Raw genomic sequence first — 22,579 nt, 5'->3', positions numbered from 1 at the left:
TCACACACCTAATTTGTACCAGAGTCAGAACTTGGGGGATTAAGGTTCACTTTACCAGCTTTCATTTGGTTTATACCAGTTTCCTCAGAATGAAGTTGATGTTACTTGATGGGAAAACAAAACAAACAAACAAACAAACAAAAAGCAATGCTGAATGTCATGCTTTGTTATTTCTTATCACTTCTCAGTTTTCAAAGCTCTGTAATATGCTAGTTTGTTTGATCTTCCAACAACTCTATGAGAAGGGGTTGGAGAGAAGACAACTCATATCTTGCCTGTTTCTGAGATGCGCAAACTGAGATTTGGGGAGTCCTCGTGATTTCTCCTGCATTACAGAGCTAATAAGGGGTGGAGTCACAGACTTGAATTCCAAGCCATTGACATTTCTTTCAGGACTACCTTCCAAGCCATCACCTTTTATTAGTCTTGACAGGTCACATGGTGCCTACGTCAGACTCTGTGTTTATTAAATGCTTGTTAAGTGACTAGTTGAACTGTCCTGTTCCATAGATTAAATCATGCTCCCAGAAAAACAACAAATCATGTGGTCAGTGCCTGACACATAGTCATATGATGTTGGCCTTATTCATGGAAGTGTCAGCAAAGAATGGGGGATTGGGAGGCATAATTTTAGTTCACGTTTGTTTTTTAAAAATCCCAGCATGCCTTAGTTTTTTTTTTCCCCTGGGCCATTTTCATAAGTATAAGAAAATAAGTACAAGTTTAAAGAAATAAAAATGATAAGATGTCAAAACTCCAAATTGTCTAGGAACTACTAATTGAGAGAGCCAAATAAATCATATTACTCTAGTGATTTGCTTGTCTTCTTGCCTGATATTACTCTCATCCTCTGGATTGGGGCCATTTAACCCTATACCCATGCTCCAACCTACTCCACACTTAGGAACAAGTCAGTGCCTGGTCTATAGAGATTGGAAAGGTTCTAGATCAGCAGCTCAGGGCCTCAGCACCAAATCAGTCAGCCAAGTCTGTTGGGCCAAGTCTAACCTGGTTCTACACACTGGGACCAGGATGCCTGGATGGCCTGGGTCTATGCCCCAGCCATATGGCCTAATTATAGAAATGGGGAAACTGGGTCTTTGTCTTCTTCATTCTCGCATTCATCACAAACTTAGAATGAACATCTACCATTTGTCTGCATGTGTTCTTACAATTATTAACAAATGTATGTCTAGCACCTACTCTTTGCTAGGCATTGTGTCTGGTGCTGAGAAACAGAATAAAAGACTCAGCCTAGCTCTCTGAAAAGTCCTAGTCTAGAACAACATGTAGGATGTATCCCTGTAAGTAAACTGTAAGCTACAAAATAATGTGATTGGACGTACAAACTGAGCAGGGACAAAGCGCTCTGAGGACAGACAGTGGGGAATGACTGATTCTGTTTACAGCACAATGGGGCGGTTAGATAAGGCTTTGCAAAAAAGTGCAAAAAAAAAAAAAAAAAAAAAAGAAAAAGAAAATGTCACAAGAGGACACTTCAGGGATGATGTTGGTTAAAGGACATTCCAGGTCGAGGGAACAACAAGAACAAAGCCAGGCACGTATGAGGGGCCATGTCACTTCTGAGAGACGTAGAGATATCCCAATGATGATAAACCCCAGTGCTGAGTGCTTCTGATGGCCCAGGCAATGGGTTGAGTATTTTGCACAGAGGATTTTATCGAGTCTTCCCTTCATTTCTGAGATTTACCTGTTTCATAGATGTCATACCTTGCACTTCCAAAAAGGTGCTTGCCATCATGAGGAAGTGGTGACCTAAGTAGTTCATAGCCATTGAGATGGACCAGTAAGTAGCGGGGCAGTGTGATCTGTCCATCTACAAAATCCTATTCTTAGACCCTATGCTGTGCTGCTTTCCTATTTTACTGATGAAGAGAGGGGGGCCTGGGGAGATGGATTCCTTTGCTGAGGATTACACAGCTGTGGTAAGCTGAATCTGAAAGTAGGCCTGGGTCCATGTGCTTTCCACTACCTAAACTGTCATTCTGTGCAGGGATTTATTAAAGAGATTTCAGTGTAGAGACAGAAACAATACCAACCCCCCTCTCAAGTTAGTGACAAGAATCCAGCTACTCAGCCTGAAAAGGAGTGTGTTGCCTTTATGATGCAAAACAGATAATATCAATGCAAATTGGCCCTGTGTCCTTTGCATCTTGAAAGGGAAGACTACCCAGCTAGAGTAGTTTCAGGGAAAAATGAAAAGGAAAGACAGATAATGGGCTGATGGAAGAGAGATTTGGAAGTCCTTTGGGAAGGAAAAGGAAAACTAAAGACAATGGATTTCAAATGGAAGCATTTGGGAGTTGGGGGCAGACAGGTAGGAGCAAGGAATATACAAGATGCAAGAAATAAAGAGGACAGTGAAGGCTGCTCTTGTCTAGAGAAGCAAACAGAACACACATCAGTAAAGACGGCTTTGTCTGAAATCCACAGAGGAGTAATGGGAAGGGGAATTGTGAGAAATTAATGGAGGAAGAAGCAAAGAGTGGAGACTAGGAGTCCCGCTGGTGAAGAAGCACACATCCCAGTAGAAGGAGAAAGGCATGGCTGAGGAAGTTACAGCCTGAGAGAAAAAGGAGTCACACAAAAAGGAAATAGCTAAGAGGCTTAGAAAGCAAGTCTTGGAGGATGTAAATAAAATCACACAAATAGAGAGAAAACACAACTCAGAGTGGGAGACATACACTACAAAGAGAAAACAGAGCTTGTGGGCTCTGAGTGAAGAACAAGTAGAGATCATTTGAGCAAGAAGGCAATGTGGATTCAGAAAATGTAAATGATTCATGAAAGGAGAGAGGGTCCATAGCTAACATTTATTGATCATCTGTAATGTACCCAGTGTTTTACATATGGTCTATCACTTAGTTCTCCTGTTGTCAGCACGTTTAGTCATATATTCCAGATCCCGCAGCGATCATGTGTCTTGACTAAGGTCACTCTGTCAGTCATACTAGAGCTAGGACAGAATTGAGGGTGTGCCTACGTCGAGACAGTGCTTTCCCATATTTCAACCTGTCTCCATGAGGTCTGATGGCTTATACACTGGTCACTAGAGAAGAGCAATGGAAGATTGGAAATTCTATTTAACATACTCTTTGATGCCAGAATACCACCAATGGTGGGGCATCTGGTAGCTCTGTTGGTTCAATGTCCTGCTCTTGATTTCAGCTCAGATCTTGGTCTTAAATCGTGAGATTAGAGCCTGGGGTTGGGCTCCCTGCTGGGCATGGAGCCTGCTGGGGATTCCCTCTCTCTCTCACCCTCTGCCCCTTCCCCACTCATGGTCTCTCTTTCTCTCTCTCTCTCTCTCTCTTTCTCTTTCTCTCTCTTAAAAAAAAAAAGGATACAACTAATGGTAATATTATGTCAAGTGTTTTGCATAGCCCTTGGAATGCAGACATCACTCTGTAAATGTTGGTTCCCATGATTTTATTTAGTCAGAAATCAAACCTGGAAAATTGATGTGATTTTTGTGTGAGCAAGAATAGATACTTTAAAGGTTAAAGGGAGAAAATGCTGCAATTTCTGATAATTTGGCTACTGAGAGCTAGTCATAAGCATCTCTTCCTAATTGCATGTTTGGTGACATCGTGTTGGAATCGTGAAATTAGCCATGGTGGAAATATTTACACCACAGAAACCAGCCAACAGTCAAGGCTTTCTGTTTCCCTCCCCTGCCCCGGAGAGCTGGTTGTTAAACATTCACCAGCACACCAATAAATATTCCCCATGTGGGTGGGAAGCTGCATGATCTCAGTTATATAATAGGAAAGGACAAACATAATGTTTTTTAATGAGTTTGCCTTCCCCTAAAACACACACACACACACACACACACACACACACACACACACACACAAATATATTTGTAGAAGCAAAATGAATTTTTTGAAACAGTAAAACAGATTTATTTGGAAGAAGATTTCAACTGTCTAAAGGAAGAGGAAGGCATTGGGAAATGGAGAAGTATGACCTATGAAGCTACATGTTTAAAATTGGAATTGAAAAACAGATCCTCAGACACATATGTTAAAATTCTGAAGTGTAATAGTGATATTTATGAGGGTAGCTTCTGGAGTAAATGCCTCAGGATTTAAATTCTGGCTTTGCCACTTACTAGCTGTGGAATCTTAGGCCAGTTAATGAACTTCTCTGTTGCAATTTCATCAGTAAAATGAGGATAATCACAATGCTCCTCTGAGGGAGTCCATGAAGCAATGCAAGTCAAGCTAGTTACATAGTGCCTGGGACACAGAAATCACTCACTAAATGCTGGCTCTAGGACTGTTCTAAACCACAAACTGGGCCAGGTAAATAGGTACAATGTATGTGCAAGCAAGAATAGCTGTGGTAAGAGAGGAAACAGTGCTCCTTCTTCCGATCATTCTAGGGTAATAGCTAAATTAATCTTTCAAATGCTGGAATATTTGACCATAACATCAAGGAGATGCTTAAACTCCTCTTAGAGATGGAGAGGAATGAAAATGCGTTAAGAAGTTCTTAGTTTCTTTCCTATGGCATCTAGTGGATGGTTTCTATCACTACTTCTCAAATCTGCTTATTATCAGAGTCACCAGGTAGCTTTAAATATATATACTTCGTATTTCTAACACAGAAAAGTCTCGTTCAAGTCCTTAGGAGTTGAGGTCATGAATCTTTCTCTTTTCTAAAGCACCCTCTCCCTAGGAGATTTTGGTAATCAGCCACGTTTGGTGACCACTGAACTATATGTCATCTCTGTATCTATAAACCAAAGCTAAGGTGTTTTTTTTATCTCCAGCGGCCAGCCCAGCTCCACCCTGGATGTTTCTCTTACACCAGCCCCTGCACCAGCATTTCAGGCCACTGACAATCGAGGTGAGAACTGTTGGGGAAGTGACAGCTTGCAGGGAAGATCATTCCAATTCTGGTTAGGTCTGGTTCCCATGAGAATGATGGCTTGTGCTGAATCCACATCTGTCTGCCTTCCCTTTGAAGTCCATTTGTCACAGTAGCTGTATCTCTCAGGGTCAAATAGAGTCTGTGTAAAATATTAAGTCATCACACAGCCTGGCATCTTGGGAGGGCCTAGGAGATACCCATGGGAGACTTTAGGCCAGAAATCCTACTGGAGTTCAGTGTAGTGACAAACTCTGGGAGCTATTCAGATCGGAGAAGGCTTGCCCCAAGAAAGAGAGTTTTAGCTGGACCTTGAAGGATAGAAAGGTTTTGATGAGATGGAAATTGAGGTTGGGAACTAGGGAACCTCCAAATTGTAGGAAGGGATGATGAGGGACCATAAGGCAAGCTGAGGGCCAAACACAACCTAGCATACCACCCCCTCCAAAGGGGAGATATGTCTAATATTCCTCAGGAACTCCTGGCTGCCCAAGAACAAAGGAAAGGACAGAAAACAGATGGTGAAACTGTTAAAGGGTCTCCATCAGTTTACAAATATCTTAGCACAATTACAAAAAAAGGGTGGAGGGGGGCAATCTTACCAATAGCCTAAAGTCCAGGAACCCTCTACTGTCTTAATGTTAATGCTTTGCTAGAGGGAAAGACAACCTTAGCTTGACAATATCTAGTCCTCTAGTAATCTGTGAGTCTTTAGCATATGGAAAATCCCTTTAAGAAACTTCCCCTTAACTTTACCTCCCCCACTCCAGAGTATATAACCACTCTCCACAACCCCAGTGCAGCTCTTTCTGCCCATGGGTGCTGTCCGTGTGCTTTAATAAAATCACCTTTTTGCACCAAAGACATCCTTAAGAATTCTTTCTTGCCCATCAGCTCTGAACCCCACCATCACCCCAAAACCCCATCAGCATGATGGGAGGATTTTAAGCCCATGAGAGCCATGGGGGTGCCTTGTAGTCATTGAGTGGGGCTCTAGTACTTATGTAGCCTCTATGATACGCCCCATTCTACTCTTACCTTACTCCATTACCACCCTAACCTGAGAATGTAAGCAACCTTATCCTCACCTTAGGAACAAACTGAGGTTAAGGAAGGCTATGTGACTGTCTTGAAGCTACCTGTGCAGAAAGTGGTAAAAAGAAGGATTCAGACCCAGTTTGGCCTGTCTCCATGTCTCAGGAACCTTGAGGCATAGGACTAAACCCCAGACAAATAAAAGAAAAGTGACAGCAGTTTTATGCAAAGAAACTAAGAGATTATGTAGACAGAAAAAAGGAAAAAAAACCAAACAGATACACGCATCCCCACACACATGCACACACACACACACATGAACGTATACCAGTATTTATTACAGTCTGAGAAACCTCTCCACTGTCCTATGGCTAATATATTCTGGTCCAGGTTTAGGGGATCTAGGAGAGAATGACTTGTCAGCTCATAGGAAGTGAATGATAGCATGGGAATTACCAATAATCCCACTCTCCTCTTTCCAACCCTCCAAGGGACTAAGAGGCCTGTTTTGCTTTTGTTTTCTTTTTTTTAGAATGGTTTCTTTCCTTGCATAACCACTGACCTAGATTGTGTCTCTCTTCCCTCTGGTGTTTGGCCAAATGCAACTGGAGACATGACGCGACTGAGCCTTTGCTAGGGGATACAGAAATAATAAAAACAAAGCCGTGCACGTTAGGCGTTTACATTCAGAAGGGCCTCCTGTCTCTTCCACTTGGGGCTTTTGCTCAAATTAAATTACCTTCTGCCTGTTGTCACCACGGTTCTATATATATCTAGTGCTTGAGCTATTGAGACGAATGAGCAGAGCCCACATTGTTGGGTCAGACCACAGGAGACACTGCTGCTGCTTTCTCCCAAAAAGAACAGATTGTTCTGTGGCCCTGAAGGTCCCATTCTATGCTTTATGAGATGGAGATAAAAGGGGCCCAGGTTCCCAGGTCTCCTGATCTTTCAGTCCTTCTGTCACAAGATCAGGAATCAGGATCCTCTTTGACATTCAGCAAAGCTGACGAGGGTATGGCCTCCGTGCTCCAGCTGACTGGCCTTTGGCTCCCCTCTTCCTTCCATCCATCCACCACTTGATCCTCTGATCTTGTCCCTTCCTGGAGAAAAGAGCTTCACCGTTTCCCAATACCTGAAACAATTTCAGTGTCCTTCCAGATCTGGTCCCCTGCTATTTTTCCAGCCCTTTATATCCTTTATGTCCCCATCCTATTGATGGGGTATTGAACTGGGAAACAAAGGCAGAAGGAAATAGCAGATAAAATTAAATTTCCTTATAACCTGCAGCCCATTGACAAATACTTGAGGCAGGAAGAATGTTATATTCAGTATATTCAATATAATATTCTTCCTGCAACTCCCTACTGTCTTAACGGTTTGCTGGAGGGAGAAACAACCTTAGCTTGACAATAGCTAGGCCTCTGGATCCTTTGAGTCTTCGTTAGCATATGAAAGTCCTTTTGGAGACTTCCTCTTGACTTTACCTCCCCCTAACTCCCAAGTTAATAATCAGTCACGCCTCACAATCTTTCCGTGTGCTTTAGTAAAATCAACTTTTCCGGGCGCCTGGGTGGCTCAGTCGGTTAAGCGTCTGACTTCAGCTCAGGTCATGATCTCACGTTTCTTGGGTTTGAGCCCCACATCGGGCTCTGTGCTGACAGCTCAGAGTCTGAAGCCTGCTTCAGGTGTTCTGTCTCCCTCTCCCTCTGCCCCTCCCCCATTTGTGCTCACCTTGTGCAAGCGCGCATGCTCTCTCCCTCCCTCTCAAGAGTAAACATTGAAAAAAGAAAGAAATAAAAATAAAATAAAATCACCTCTTCTCATTGGCTGTGGACGCCCACCACCACTCCAAAACCATGTCAGGTATCACTTATTGAGGGCTTAGTATGTGACAGTGTGCCAATCGCTCTCTATTAATTATGTCTCTTTATTTTACACCATTCTGATTCTCTGAGGCAAGTATCTGCACTATCCTCATTTTACCAGGCAGGATGATGAAACCTAGGAACAGAGGAGTTAAGTAACCTGCCCTGGGTCACACAGCTTATATATAGTACATCTGGCATTTAGGTCTGTCTGTCACCCAACTCCATACCCTTAATCACTGGTCTTTGCCTCCAGTGTATCATGCTACAGTGGGACCAAAGTTCATATGTCTTTCTCTCTTTCAACTCAGTCAACAACTCTGATAGATTAAGAACAATGTTTTCCTTCTTTGCTCCCCATGGATTCTGGCAGGAACAAAGACCTGGCAGACATTACAGAAAATGTTTTCCAGATTGAACTCTATTCTGTCTCTTTGTGGTAGAGGCATGGCAAGAAGTAGAACCTAGCTCCAGAGTACTTCAAATCACACTTCTGTGACCTCTGGGCTTGCAATGATCTAGGGCTCAGTTGTCCGCTGCTCTGTGCCTGGTGTTGCTATCTGTATAATGGGACGGATAAATGAGTACATTCACATCACGCACGTTGAAGAATGCTGGCCATGGAGGAAGCTCTCCCCATAGGTAAGCCCCAGTTAGCAATTGGCTGCCTGGTCAGCCATGGCACCACGTGTGCACTCTTAGGGAAGGGTCCATTCCACTGCCCTTTCCTGTATACTATGTTGACTTTGACCTTCCTGAGCGAGGAGGGCACGCTTTGTTTTGTTTCGTTTTTTGTTTTTAATATCACTCCCCTTCAGAGCCTGGCAGATAGCATGAGCTCAGTGAACGTTTTTAAATGAGTTGGCAAGGGATTCTGGTATTAATGTCTATTCTCCCTTCTGGGCTATGGGGGGGCAGGGAGGCTACCAGATAGGGATTCTCAGTTGCTTCCTCCAGTTTCCATGCCTGTAAGAACTCCAGTCTACTGCTTCTGGATGCCCCATTGAACATCTGCTCAGAAGCTGGTTACAGAAGCTGACCACACATGAACCACGTAGGAAGTACGTGCCCGGCACCATGCTGAGTGTCTTACATGCATTGCCCCATTTCTTGTAAACACATGACATTAAACACCCTAGTATACTGGAGAGGAACGGGTGAGCAGCACAGACAAACTACATTACTATGGAGGTCATAGAGGAAGGAACCTCTGTGTGCATTCCTTAAGCATTTCCTACCTCCCAAACAGCTCAGTCAGTGACTTGTAGAGGGGGGAACAGCCAAGTTGGAAAAATACGAGACTCTGCAGGAAACTTCTCCAAGAATGGTGTCCCTACCCCAGGACAATGGTTTTTTGCTCCCAGCTGGCCAAGAGCTCCTGATGAGCAAAGGGCGGAGTCTGACTCCAACTCCCCTTCTGGACAAGGCTCTATTTCACCTCCCCACACCTGCAAAGCAACAAGTATCAGCGCTTTTCCACATCACAGGTGAAAAATACTAGTCCAACAATGATGCAGAGGAAGGCTGACTCGGGCTCCATTTAAATCTTTCTGTCCCTACCCCTGTCAACAGAGCTGTCAAACCATGAAATGAGACACTCTGGAGAATAATCAGCCCCATCCCTGGAGTTGCAGGTATAAGCGGAACAGTTATGTGTAAGAGATATTGGAGGGAAGGGTTTGGAATCAGGCACACATGGATTCCAGTCTTACGTCTCACCAGCTGTGATATACTGGCTAAGTGGTTTGGAAGAAGCCGTTCAACCTCCCTGATGGTCATTCTCCTCCTCTGCCCAATGGTGCTGATGAGGACAGCCACCTCTCAGGGCTTCTGGGGACATTAAATGGAATGACGGCTGTAAAACACCCAGCATTACTGCCTGGAACATGGAAACAGCCCAAAGACTGCCTTATTTAGTATACATGAAATTCATAATTATTTATGTTTTTCATTAGTATCATTTTAATTCTTACTGTTTCAAGGTAGTGGGAGGAATTCCTACATTGAATAGAGTGTTGAACAAAAGTTTCTAAAATGACCACACACACACACACACACACACACCACAAGAGTCAGCAGAAATGCTCCAGTTATTCTCCCATATTTCCCCGCCCACTTCCTTCCACCTCTGCACAGTTCTTTTCTTATCAGTCGTAGTGGTTTTCATATCATTTTGCTACTGCTAACTACCACCTCGACTCCGGTGTCTGCCTCATACACAGGCAGCATCCTGCAGTGGACCAGGCAGATGTGATTCCAATCTAGATCATGCCTCTTTCTGTCCCTGTGACATTACACAGAGCAGGAGATGTGTAGAGAGACACAGGGGAGCCCAGGCCTAAGCCTGCCATGTGAACAAACCCTGTTGTACAGAGTCCTTTGGAAGATTTCTTTTTCTGGTGTTCCCCCTTATGTCCCTATTGCTCAAGTAGTATCTCCTTGAGGGCAGGACGTAGTGGTCTCTTCTCTCTGTACCTTTTCACCATCTGGTAGGAAACTGTGCACTCAGTGAATATTCTCTGGTCGCTGGCTCTATAGCTGCTAATATCTAAGTGATTGATTTTAGTCAACTGCAATGTCTCCTTCGGGGAAGTAAAACTGCCATGTCATGAATCTTTGACTCTCTGGCATAGAAATAGGGGAAGGAGAAATTATATAACCCTGTTATGCAACTGACAACGGTTTTACCACCAGTGACACATTCCCCTTACTCAGTGACTTCTCCACCCCAGATGTTGTGACATTCCAGAATGTCTTGTTTCTTGAAACGGAGGGTGGGGTCACCCCCAATTCTCAGCGTTTAAAACAAAACAAATCACAAGTCACAGTTTCTCAGATCTGATCTATAATGTCCCCATAGTCACACAGCCTGGTTGCAGCAACACCGGGATGAGAATTTGGGCCCTGTAAGTCCCAGACATTGCAATCCAGTGGGCCTGATGCTAGGGAATTATCTGGGCTTTCATTCTCATGGTATCTTCCCCATCTCTTAACAAAAGTACACAAAAAGAATCAGTATTTTTTAAATGTTTATTTATTTTGAGAGAGAACATGAGGGGCACAGAGAAAAAAGAGAGAGGGAGACAGACAGAGAGAGAGAGAGAATCCCAAGCAGGCTCCACACTGTTAGCAGGGCTCAATCTCATAAATCGTGAGATCATGACCTGATCTGATATCAAGAGCCAGACACTTAACTGACTGAGCCACCCAGGCACCCGAAGAATTAGTATTTTTGAGTGATTGTTGGGTGGCTTGCCCTTTGTTTGTGTTAACTTGTTTAATACATTATCCTTAACTGAAAGATGAACAAACTGAGAAACAGTCCGATAGATGACTTTGCCAGGGTCAGCTGATGTCAATTAATGATTGGCATCTACCCAATTAACTATTTCTACTATATTCTTTTCCACCCCTCTGTGCTATAGCCATGCCCTTGTATTAATATTTCGTGTGTGTGCTATTTCTTTTATTTTAAAAATGTCTCTTTATTCATTTTTGAGAGAGAGAGAGAGAGAGAGAGAGAGAGCGTGAGCTGGGGAGGAGCAGAGAAAGAGGGAGACACAGAATGTGAAGGAGGCTCCAGGCTCTGAGCTGTCAGCACAGAGCCCGACGTGGGGCTCAAACTCATGAGCCATGAGATCATGACCAAAGCCGAAGTCGGGCTCCCAACTAACTGAGCCTCCAGGTGCCCCTATTTCTTTTCTCAAGAGTTCCTTTTCCTCAGCCTCCACTATGATCCACCTGCAGAGCTAGTCTTTTAAAATGTCTAGGTCAAGGGGTGCCTGGGTGGCTCAGTCGGTTAAGCGGCCGACTTCGGCTCAGGTCATGATCTCGCGGTCTGTGAGTTCGAGCCCCGCGTCAGTCTCTGTGCTGACAGCTCAGAGCCTGGATCCTGTTTCAGATTCTGTGTCTCCCTCTCTCTGACCCTCCCCCATTCATGCTCTGTCTCTCTCTGTCTCAAAAATAAATAAACATTTTTAAAAAATTAAAAAAAAATGTCTAGGTCAAATAGCACCTCCTCTGTAAAGCCTTCCGTGATTGCTTCTAAGCAGAACAACCCACCCCACCCCACCCCCGCCATGTTGGCTTAAGAGTGTATATGTGTGTGTGTGTGTGTGTGTGTGTGTGTGTGTGTGTGTGTTAATTATTTGTTGGCACATCTCGCTAACCAACTTGAATCTTAACCCCACAACTTCGGGAACATGTCTTGTTGTTTATCTGCCACCTCACGTGCCTTGCAGTGTGCCACCGTAGGGTAGCTTCTCCGTAAATAACAGATGGAAGGATTAATAAAATAAGGACAACTCTCAAGGAGATAGAGGAAACTGAGAGCTTTACTCTAGCTAATGAAACTGCCAACAAATCTGAGAGGTAGGTAGGTCTTAGTATGCTCATGTTACAGCTGAGGTGAACAAGACAGGTTCTCTAAGCCTTGGCATCAGAAAACAGATCTGATTCCCGAGCTCGCATTCTTCCCAATATGTTAGAAGAAGAAAGGGCACATTCTTTGGGGAATGCAATAGGCATTGTCACGTGCAGAAGCAGGTAATGGAGTTCACAGATAAGAAGGGAAGAGAAAGAGTAAAGGGAGAAAGAAATTCAAAAACTGAGAAGGCAGGATACTGGCAGTTCATGACAGAGTGGGAGACAGGACTTCCCGGGCAAGCACCGACTTTGTGCCCAGTAAGAAGGTGCGAAGGAAGGAAGATCGAAGTGACATTTAGACAGATGAGAATGGCAGCAGAATTGATCACCAGATAATTGGACAAGTTTCTTTTCAAAACTGTTATGGGAACCAGAAAAGGGCAAAGACAGGGGCCTGCAGCAGGCAAAGGAGGAAGAATGATTTAGAGGAAGATGCCACAGCTTGGGAAGGCGGCGGCTTGACCTCGCCGCTTGAGAAGGGAAAGTGCCTGGAAGGTCTGGCAGCCTGGCCACTGAGTGCATCTTTGGTGGCTGTTTGCGGTGGCATATGGCTGAGGGGTGATAGCAGCCCCACGGTGATAGAAGGATAGAAGGGATAATCGTGGATAGCATTTTAAGAAAGAGAGCAGGAAGGAATGAGTAACCAGAGGTCTCTGCCATTATCAAGCGCCAATTATGAAATTTACACAGAGTGTTTACTCTTAACTGGCAAGAATCCGCAGATGGTGGGAAACACCAGGGGTCAGACCGTGCCTCCATAGCTAACTGCTTGGGAGCTTGTGAGATATCACTTTACATGTCAAGTGCGGCAAAGGGGAAGGATAATAGCAAGCATTGTAGTGCAAGGAGGTGCTTGGATTTAGACAAACTGCAGTTTTCTCCTTAAGGTAATTCAAAGTAGCCAAGTAACATGTTGCTAAAATATAGAAGAGTCTTATAAAACTGACACATGTGTTAATTTTGCAGCTTTTTAAATGAGTGGGAAAGCTGGGAGGTATTCTTGGTTTATACAATTGAACCATACAATTTGGAAGAGAAACCCTCCCTTCAAGGACTTTTCAATCCAGTGTGATACTAACTTTTCTGATTTACATACCACTTGCATGAACTTTCTTGAATCCTCTGTTCCATTTGATTCATGCAAGTGATTCCTATCTGTCAAAGTGCCTGTATAAACCATGCACCCCGTGGACAAAGAGACACCAAGGGACAAAGAGATCGAGAGGCTGTTTGTTAAACAGATAGTGGTGAGGTCAGTGCACCATCCAGTTGTCCTAATCCCTTCTTCCATAGTCTTTCACCTGCCACTCAACTCGGTTGATAGCTGAGCCTTTACCAGAAATGAGGGTGAATGGGGGAAATGATAAATGCATGAATAAACCCTGAATTTATTATTGAGTCTCCCATTTTCATACAATATCACAAGTTTTAAGATGCTAGAACCACATGTTAAGGGTGATGGAACATCTGTGTGATGGAGTTATGCCTGGAATCATAGATAGAATGGCCATAAAGGACATTTACTCCAACCCCTGCATTTTAGAGATAAGGAAATAGTCCTGGAGAAGTGAACATACTAGAATGTCAGAGAGCTGGCCTGACCCTCAGCAGCCATTTGGTCCATTGCTTTCCAATAGGCAAACTTTCTCATGCAATATCAATTTTTTTTCCACATTTGCGTACCTCTTGTATTATTCATTTTGTTTTCTGTTTTTGTTCTTGATTTTTTCCTAAAAAGGCTTGCATTATAAACTTAAAAATATTTTTAAGGGATCATATTCCTTATTATTCACACAACCTATCATAAGTAGGAAAAAAAAAACATGAGAATATATAGATAATCATTAAAGGTAGTATACTCATCTGTTAACTGCATAAAATCATCTCGATTACCAACATACCACACTTTGGAAAATGCTGACACAGCCCCAGTGTCTCATTTCATAGACGAGGGACTTGAATGCAGGTCAAAGCTCTTACCCACACTACTGCTGCCTCTGCTTACTTACCTAATCTCAGCAGCAAATATTCTAATAACTGAGAAGGGTGTTCCCTGCTCTTTGGGGTTAGTTCCCAGACCTGGACGAGACATTGCAACTACGGCCAATCCAGCCAAAGATGATGTGTGGAAAGGATACACAGCTCTAGCCAGAGAGTTGCTCTCTGCCATGAATTTCAGAAGTGCTCTTTGCAGTTGGAAAGTTTCTACAGTAGATACCTCCCCACTGGGGAACAGTACATTCAACCAGAGGATTCAGGATCTCAGCCTTAAAGGACAAAATCTACTGAATATCAACCTTCAGTGCTCACTGCCCCACTTGCCTCCCAACAATATTGAAAAAGAGGTTCCTGGGAAGACTGACAATGACTCAGCTAGTCTTTGCGTCGGAGATCCTGGTGTTTCCCAGAGAAAACTATTTTTGGAATCTTGATTGTCAAAGGCAAGCTGAGTGGTCAGTTTGTGAAAGTACAGCGGACAGGTTTTATTTTTATTTATTTTGCAATAAAAATCAGAAAACCAGAATTGGCAGCAGATGGCTCAGAGAGCCCAGAGCAGACCATGACATGTTTCTGGTATAAGCTTATGCGGGGTCTCAGCTATTCTAGAGCGTGAAGAAGGAAAATCAGAACCACACTAGGAGGAACTAGGAGAAGTGGGCAAGAGCCTAGGTCACAAGATCTAAGTGGATATTGTAAGCTCAGAATCAACTAGGCCACCATTAGCATCCCATCGGGTCTGACCTGGGAGGATGAGGGGAATAACCATACAGTGTGAAAGAAAGAAACTGTCTGACCAATAGGGAGTGTCTTATTTCCCTTGATAAGAAGGATCACATATTCCATCCCGTTGACCTTGCCTTGGCTGTTTTGGATAGTAGCAATAAATCTCAAGGACAAAACCAGTAACCATATTAAATGTGGGGTATTATCCTCCATTTTCTATTATGACTGTCATTGTCAGATCTGTCTGTGCCTTAAAATCACTTGGGCAACCTTTCAAAATACAGATTCCTTAAGCCCCATCTCTGATACTAAATCAGAATTTTCAACAATAAAGATCATAAACACATCTAGAAAAATGGATGGAAATAGATAATTAACGTCCTCAAGTGATTCTTAAGCCAAGCGCTTTTTAAAAAGCCAGAGGTGGATAACTTTATCATCTCGATACACTGTTTCCATTTTTAATAGTTCCATTAAAGCTATCTCAATTGTAAGCTGCCTAAAGTCCTTGGTGGAAATAGATTGAGTACAAATGAAGGGTGAGAGAAGATGCTAGAAGAACATAGAACAGATAGAGAGAGGGACCTAGAGACACAAGAAAACGTGGTAGATTTAGTAGCTTAATCTAACTTTGGGATCTTGGAACAGAGAAGAGAGACTTCTGTTACCCTTCTAAGAAATGAAGTCAGAGACAGTTTCTCTGGGGATTTTGCGAGAAGTTCAGAGCCTCTAAAACTTTTTCACATCCTTTTTTTTAAAAACTCCTTATTTCCATATAGTGCCTCCCAGAAAATCCCTTTAACAGTAAGTGCTCATTCTTTCTTTGTGTGGAGGTGAGAAGACCAACAAGAATCTAAAGGGAAAGATAAGATAGAATCCCCTGAAGAAGATGGGCTTTGCAACCGCATCTCACAGGGCCCCCAGGGAAATAGAGGAGCAAGGTTCTTGGGGGCAGTGGATAAGATCCAGGCTGGGTTTTTTTTAGGTCAGTCATGTTGCTTGGCTCATGGGAAACGGGGTGTCATTAGTGTGAGACAAGAGCTCAAATTGGCAACTGACTGGTTTTGATTTAATTACATAGTGAGTTAGTTTCTTAAGAGCATACAACACAATCCTTTCTCCTAAACGTGGGTTTAATTTTCAACAAAACACTTCTCGCATAAACAACATGTCGTTTCCAAACCCTTATTGCCATTCCCAGAACTGCTTGCAGCCTTTCAGAAACCCATTATTTTATAATTATAATCAAGACTATTAGGACAGGACAATTTGTGCCAAAAAACACATTTACACTCAGAATTGTCACTTAGCACTGTCACAGGGAGGTATCATCTCTATTTCTGCAGAGATCGAGGCGAGGAGCAGACACTGCCTTTTAAACTTTCCATTTCTAGATGGCATGGGGGTTACTGACCTTGTCTACATTATCCTTCAGTCCTTCTCCCCATGGTAGAGTAGCCAGGGCACCATGGCAGTCGTTACATGGCGGAAGGAATGTAGCCCTGGGAATCAGGCCAGCTTGGCTTCACACCCTATCCACCCCACCTTCCAACTGGACAATTCACATTTGCCCCTCAGTTTCTTAATCTGAGAAATGGCAAAACTTGGTAGCTTAGCTACCAAGTACTTGCCCAATAGGGTCATTTTAACAATTAAGTGAATTAGTACACTGATTAGAACAGTCTCAGGCACATGCCGAGGGGAAGAAAAAAGCAAATGTCAGTTATTATTAATACTATAAACTGTGTGACCTTGGATAAGTGGCTCATCCTCTCTGAGCATCCATTTTAGCAATGAGGAGAGTAGTACCTAACTCACAGGGGATCAGTCAGAAGAGCATGCATGGTGCTCAGTGTATTTGGTTGCTTTTGATCAACTACTTATTCCACAGGGTTTCACTTTGAATTAGAAAGCTTGGGGATCTCCTTAAGAGTGTGTGATTTTATTCCAACCAGCCGGAAGGTCCTTAGCTTTTGGAACTTCCCCCCCATAACCTCTGTTAAATCACCAGTCTGTGATTCCATTCAGGAAGTCAGACTGACTAAGAAATGATACAGCTACTTAAGGCTGTTGTTTTCAGGAAAATCATCATCTACTGGGCTTGATTTGTCCATTGTTAAACAGCTTTAATCATGCATATCTTTGATTCACTTTTTCCCAGGCTCATATGGCTGTGGTATTAATATCCAAAAGTAGCATAGTAATAATTCCCTTTGGTTAATATCAGTCAAAATTATGATGGTGAGATAGGAAGTTTTATGCTTTTTTTTTTTTTTTTTTTTTTTTTTTTTTGAGAGGACCGTGCTCTGGTACAGAACAGTATTAAATAGACCTTGCTATGAAGTGGACGTGGCCTTACATCCTAACCACAGAACTCGCATTTGTTAGCAGGTGACACATTAGAGAATATCTTTAAGTGTCAGTCTTCTCATCTGTAAATTTGAAATAACTAGTATCTTCTTAATTCATTGATGTGACACAGCAAATGAGTTATTACATACAAAGCCTTTGCATGAAATGATTGGTTAGTTAAATCATTTTAATAACATCCTGGGTGGCTCAGTCAAGCGTCCGACTTCAGCTCAGGTCATGATCTCGTGGTTTGTGGGTTCGAGCCCTGTGTCTGGCTCTGTGCGGACAGCTCAGAGCCTGGAGCCTGCTTCAGATTCTGTGTCTCCCCCCGTCTCTGTCCCTCCCATGCTCATGCTCTGCCTCTCTCTGTCTCTCAATAATAAATGTTAAAAAATATTTTAAAAATAAAGGTAACATTATTATTGTCAGCATTATCATTATAGCCCCATGAGGTCTGCCAAGAAGGTACTGTTACTCCTATTTTATGTATTGAAATCTGAGCCTCCAAGGCACTTGAATGGCTTTCCCATGGTCATATAACAAGTAAATAGAGTGCCTAGACCAGATCTCACTTTCTACCCTCCCAGGTGGTTCGCTGTCCGCTACAGCAGGATTCTGCTGCATTAAAAATAAACAGAATATGGCTTTTGCCCCTTTGTAAATTCTGGCAGCAGCATCTGGTAATTCAATGTGTTTCAGAGCTAGGGCTCTTCCTGTGTTCTCTTTCCATTCTCCCTCCCCGAGATTCAATTTCTTGAGTAAGACTCCTGCCTTAGAGAACTTCAGGATGCCAGGTTTCTATGTCAACTTCATATGAGGCTTGGGATATTACCTATTCTTCAGGTGGACCCTTCAAATGGGTAAATTTAGGGTTGTGCTGTGTCTCCCTTTCACTCTCTCTTTTATCTTCATAATAGCCCTGTGGCACAGGAGAAACTTACTTACCCTTGCCACTCAAGAAAAGGAATGAGAATTAGCCTAAGAAACTGGTTCCAAATTATACCGCGAGGGGCACCTGGGTGGCTCAGTTGGTTAAGCAACCAACTTCAGCTCAAGTCATGATCTCATAGTTCATGAGTTCGAGCCCCGTGTCAGGGCTCCGTGCTGACAGCTCAGAGCCTGGAGCCTGCTTTGGATTCTGTGTCTCCCTCTCTCTCTTTGTCCCTCCTCTGCTCAGCTCATGCTCTGTCTCTTTCTCTCTCAAAAATAAATAAACATTTAAAAAATTAAAAGCAAATAAACTAAAAATTAAAAAAAAAAATTATACTGTGAAAGTGTGGCAGAACCAGGATCCAAACCCAAGTGCGCCATACACATCTACTGGGCTAATAGCTCCATAAACAGGTCCACATAGAATTTTGTTTTTATCTACACCCCTATATTTAGTAACAACAGCTAGAATGTTCCACAAGAAGAAAGTAAAAGTCAGACTTTCTAGCCACTTCTGATTTTCAAAGCATCTATATTCTTCTTTAGTTAGCCAAATAGACTCTTAGTGTTTTAGGTGGTAGGCTGAAATTCACACTCTCAGACTCTGAGCTATTGGGGTCCTCTCGTTTATCTAAGCCAAAAGAAGGGAGAATAACAGTGCCAGTAGGAAACCCAGTGCAAGGTTCATGCTATGTTGCTCCTCCTCCGGACTGTCCAGCTTAAATCCTGTGTCAAGATACGTTGCTAAAGTTGATGAATTCAGACTATATCAGCTTTATATCAAGTTGCTTTCCAATGTCATTTAATGAAGACACTGAAAGGAATGGCCACATATAAAGCCATGTGGCAGAAAGGATCACTGAGTACAGGGTGGTAGGCAATTGCTATAAATACAGAATCAGCTGGGCCCATCTGGAAGGCCATTTGGATGGGCCTATTTGCTTGAAAGCCCTGGGAGCCTCATGGACAAGAATGTGCTCTATTGGAAAAGAGCATTGAAGTGAGAAGGGCTTAGTCCAGCATCATGGGAGGAAATGGTTGATTTCATGGACAGCCTGCTGTCTCTTACACAGTTTAACCTTTGGCCCAACACCCATCCTTTGGTTTCACCACCGTAGCTCAGTTCTGGTGTTGAGTGCTGGCCATAACAAAGAGAAAATAAAAATAAAGAACAGTAGTACTAAAATCTCTATAAGAAATAGAAGGAAGGCATTAGAGAAACCATCTAGCATAGCTGACTTTTAATTTCAGAGAGACTTGTTTTAAATCCAAGCTGTGCATTTACTACTAGCTATGTGACTTTGGGTATGTTACTTACAGTTTCAAAATCTTTGTTTCCTAATGGGTAACAATGCTGATATTACCAGAATCAATCTCATAGTCATGGTATGGGAATTTAAATTAGATATCATCCATAAAGCAGTAGAGTAGGACCTAAAAATAGCCACAACGGGTAAGTAACTATTATAACTCCTCTTCCTCTCTTCTGCAAAGTAACTTTTGGGATACTTGGAGTTAAGGAACCGAGTGGAGGAAATAGTTGGGACCATCTATGCAGACAACAACAGAGACAGGAAGTAGCCATGGAAAGCTAGAGCCCCAGATACTGCATGGGTGGCAGAGAACAGTGGCCTGGGACCTGGGGGCCTTGACCAGGAGGTGCAAAGGACAACATCCCCTCTGGAGATGGTTCTTCATTCACTCATTAATTCTTCAAATAGACGATGTTGTTCTGTCTGCTGTGTGCAGGCCATTGACCTCAGGGCTGGAGCAGCAAAGGATGAGTGCACATGCCCTCTGCCCTCACAGAGCAGTCAGTCATTTTTGTGAGAACTGTGTTTATGTAAGACCCTCCAAGGACCTGCTGGTGATTTCTAGAAAGGTGATAAAGTCCAGAAGGGGGCTAGGGTTCTGACAATCCTGTGGGTGGAGGCCAAGTCAGAAAGAAACTGCCTGATTACACTTACAGTCTTCCCGTGGCCCCACAGTTTGGGAAAACAGCAATTGCTAAAATATTGTTTTTGAGAAGACCACTTAGTGTTTCTTTCTGTTCGCCCTGCATAAAGTCCCAGAGGATCGCTCCTCCATAAAAGTAGTATCCCTTATATGTGCAATTATTTTAATACTTACAACAGTTTACAGAGTAATATTCTACCCTCATTTTGTATTTGAGTTGGCTCGACTCTCATAAAAGTGAAGCCCAAAGCATACAGGATACATGGTGAATCTGAATTTTGGCTTTCTCCAGAAGCCACACTACCCAAAACACCAGCGGGGGGTGGGGGGGGGGGTCTTTCCAACAGTTGAATGGGAAAACAGTATGCTAAACCTTACGCTTAGTGTCTTCCTTTCCCCTTTTCATTCTTTGTCCAGCTTTTCTGGTTCTAATCGGCTAGCCTTATTGCCCATTTGAATCTCCCTCACATCCTTTATGGAAAGAAATGTGTTGTAAGTAAATCATTTGATATATAATATGTGTTGCATATGTATTTGCCTAAAGATTCATGGTTTCAGTGAAAAACCCTTGACTAGTGTCAACCACACAGAAAACTACAGGGGTTTCACTTCCTGTTTTACCAACTCTCAGCATGAAGCAGTGGGGTGTAGTAGAAAACTGAGCTGCCCTGAGGAGGCTGGAGGCCCAAGTCCAGGTCCTGCCGTTCATTTACACTGTGGCCTATTGACAATAAATTTACTTCCTTTCACTTCAGGTTTAATGTCAGTGAAATGAGGAAACTAATTCTTAACCTGCTACCTCACCTCAATGATAAGAAATTTATATGTGGTCATAATTGTGTGACTATATTCCAAGTTGTAAGGTATTACACAAATTTAAGGCATTCCAATTAGTATTACTTTCTCTCTATTCCACTCTTCATGTCTTTTCAATCCAGAGGACTTAAATAGCTGCAAAGAATTTGCCCTAGGTCTGACTTTCTTCTTTCCTCCCCTTACATTTCCATCGTATCATTTCTTTCCTTTCTGGTCTACCTCACCTGCAATTTTCTGAATTCCCATCTGGGAGAGGAGGCTGATGGGAAGAAGGCCAGCATCAGCCTTGTATACAAGAAACACTCTAGTTGCATTTTGATTTTCCTCCTTGGAGTCTTGTATGTTTGCTTGAACTAACACACATGTGCAAGACACACACTATAGCGTGGACACGCGCAGAAAACACATGCCTTCAGGCATACTCAGAATCTAATGTAGACATTTGTATATAAGTAATCACATACAAACACAAGAGTAGAGAACCTATCTCAGACAGCTGTAGGGGCACCTGAATGTCTCAGTCGGTTAAGCATCCGACTCTTGATATCAGCTCAGGTCACAATTTCACAGTTCCTGAGATGGAGACCCACATCGGACTCTGCACTGACAGCATGGAACTTGCTTGGGATTCTCTCTCTCATCCTCCCCCGCTTGCTCTCTGTCTCAAAATAAATAAATAAACGTTAAAAAATAATAAAAATAATAAAGCAACAGCTGTAGACATTCACATCAGTCACATAGTCCCCTTGCAATATAATCACACTGTTCCATACAGACATAATCACACAGACACACACACGCAAACTCTTGCATCCACACACAGACAGTAATACTTAGAGACACGCACAAATACATAGATCCACTATCCACTTTCACTACCACGTAAGACTTAGAAGCACACCCAGCTGTGTGCAACACCTCCCACTCTATTGCAATGAAAATGCACTCTGAAACACTCCGTCACAAGCACACTCTTGGGTGTGGCCATGTTTTCAGTTTTGACAAGCATCTTTTCCAAGCATCTTCACTGATCTTCCTTTGAATGTACCATTCTGGGGAAGATAAGTGTGTGCTCTTCGAAGAATTCTCCTCAACATGACCCACTTTACCCTCAGTGACATTGTTGTCTCAGTCATAACATCCACTCCTTCCTAAATGTGGTCACAGAGTGATACCCAACAGGAAGCCACAATGTATGCTCCCCACCTTAAACTATTTCACAATCCCTGAAGGCATCAATGTCCTGTCAGGCAATATTCACCTGCTGTGGAAGAGACTGCTGCAGCTCTCGTCATGTGATCACCTCAACTGTATCAGCCATATGTGTCTAGAACCATCAAAAAATGACCTCCTGAGGCCATCCTCAGGAGCCTGAATTGCTCTTTATAAGACCAGGAATTTGGACTTGTCCCTCTCTCTTACAAAAAGTCGCACTTTAAATTTTTTTTTTTTTTCAACGTTTTTTATTTATTTTTGGGACAGAGAGAGACAGAGCATGAACGGGGGAGGGGCAGAGAGAGAGGGAGACACAGAATCGGAAACAGGCTCCAGGCTCCGAGCCATCAGCCCAGAGC

The 22,579-nt window shown here is 43.0% G+C and overlaps 1 long non-coding RNA gene across 1 annotated transcript; it reads right to left on the bottom strand.

Annotated features, from left to right (window-relative positions):
- Nucleotides 1–3,901: 3,901 nt before the first annotated feature.
- LOC144614133 (uncharacterized) lies at nt 3,902–22,439 on the bottom strand. Its single transcript, XR_013551684.2, has 2 exons — nt 22,267–22,439; nt 3,902–21,663 (listed from the first exon to the last, which is right to left on the bottom strand). It is a non-coding gene; the product is annotated as an uncharacterized LOC144614133 (long non-coding RNA).
- Nucleotides 22,440–22,579: the final 140 nt, after the last annotated feature.

This window comes from Panthera onca, chromosome D4, assembly GCF_046562875.1.
Source record: "Panthera onca isolate mPanOnc1 chromosome D4, mPanOnc1 haplotype 2, whole genome shotgun sequence".
NCBI lineage: Eukaryota > Metazoa > Chordata > Mammalia > Carnivora > Felidae > Panthera > Panthera onca.
Note: the sequence above shows the minus strand (reverse complement) of the source record. Positions and strands in the feature narration are given on the sequence as shown.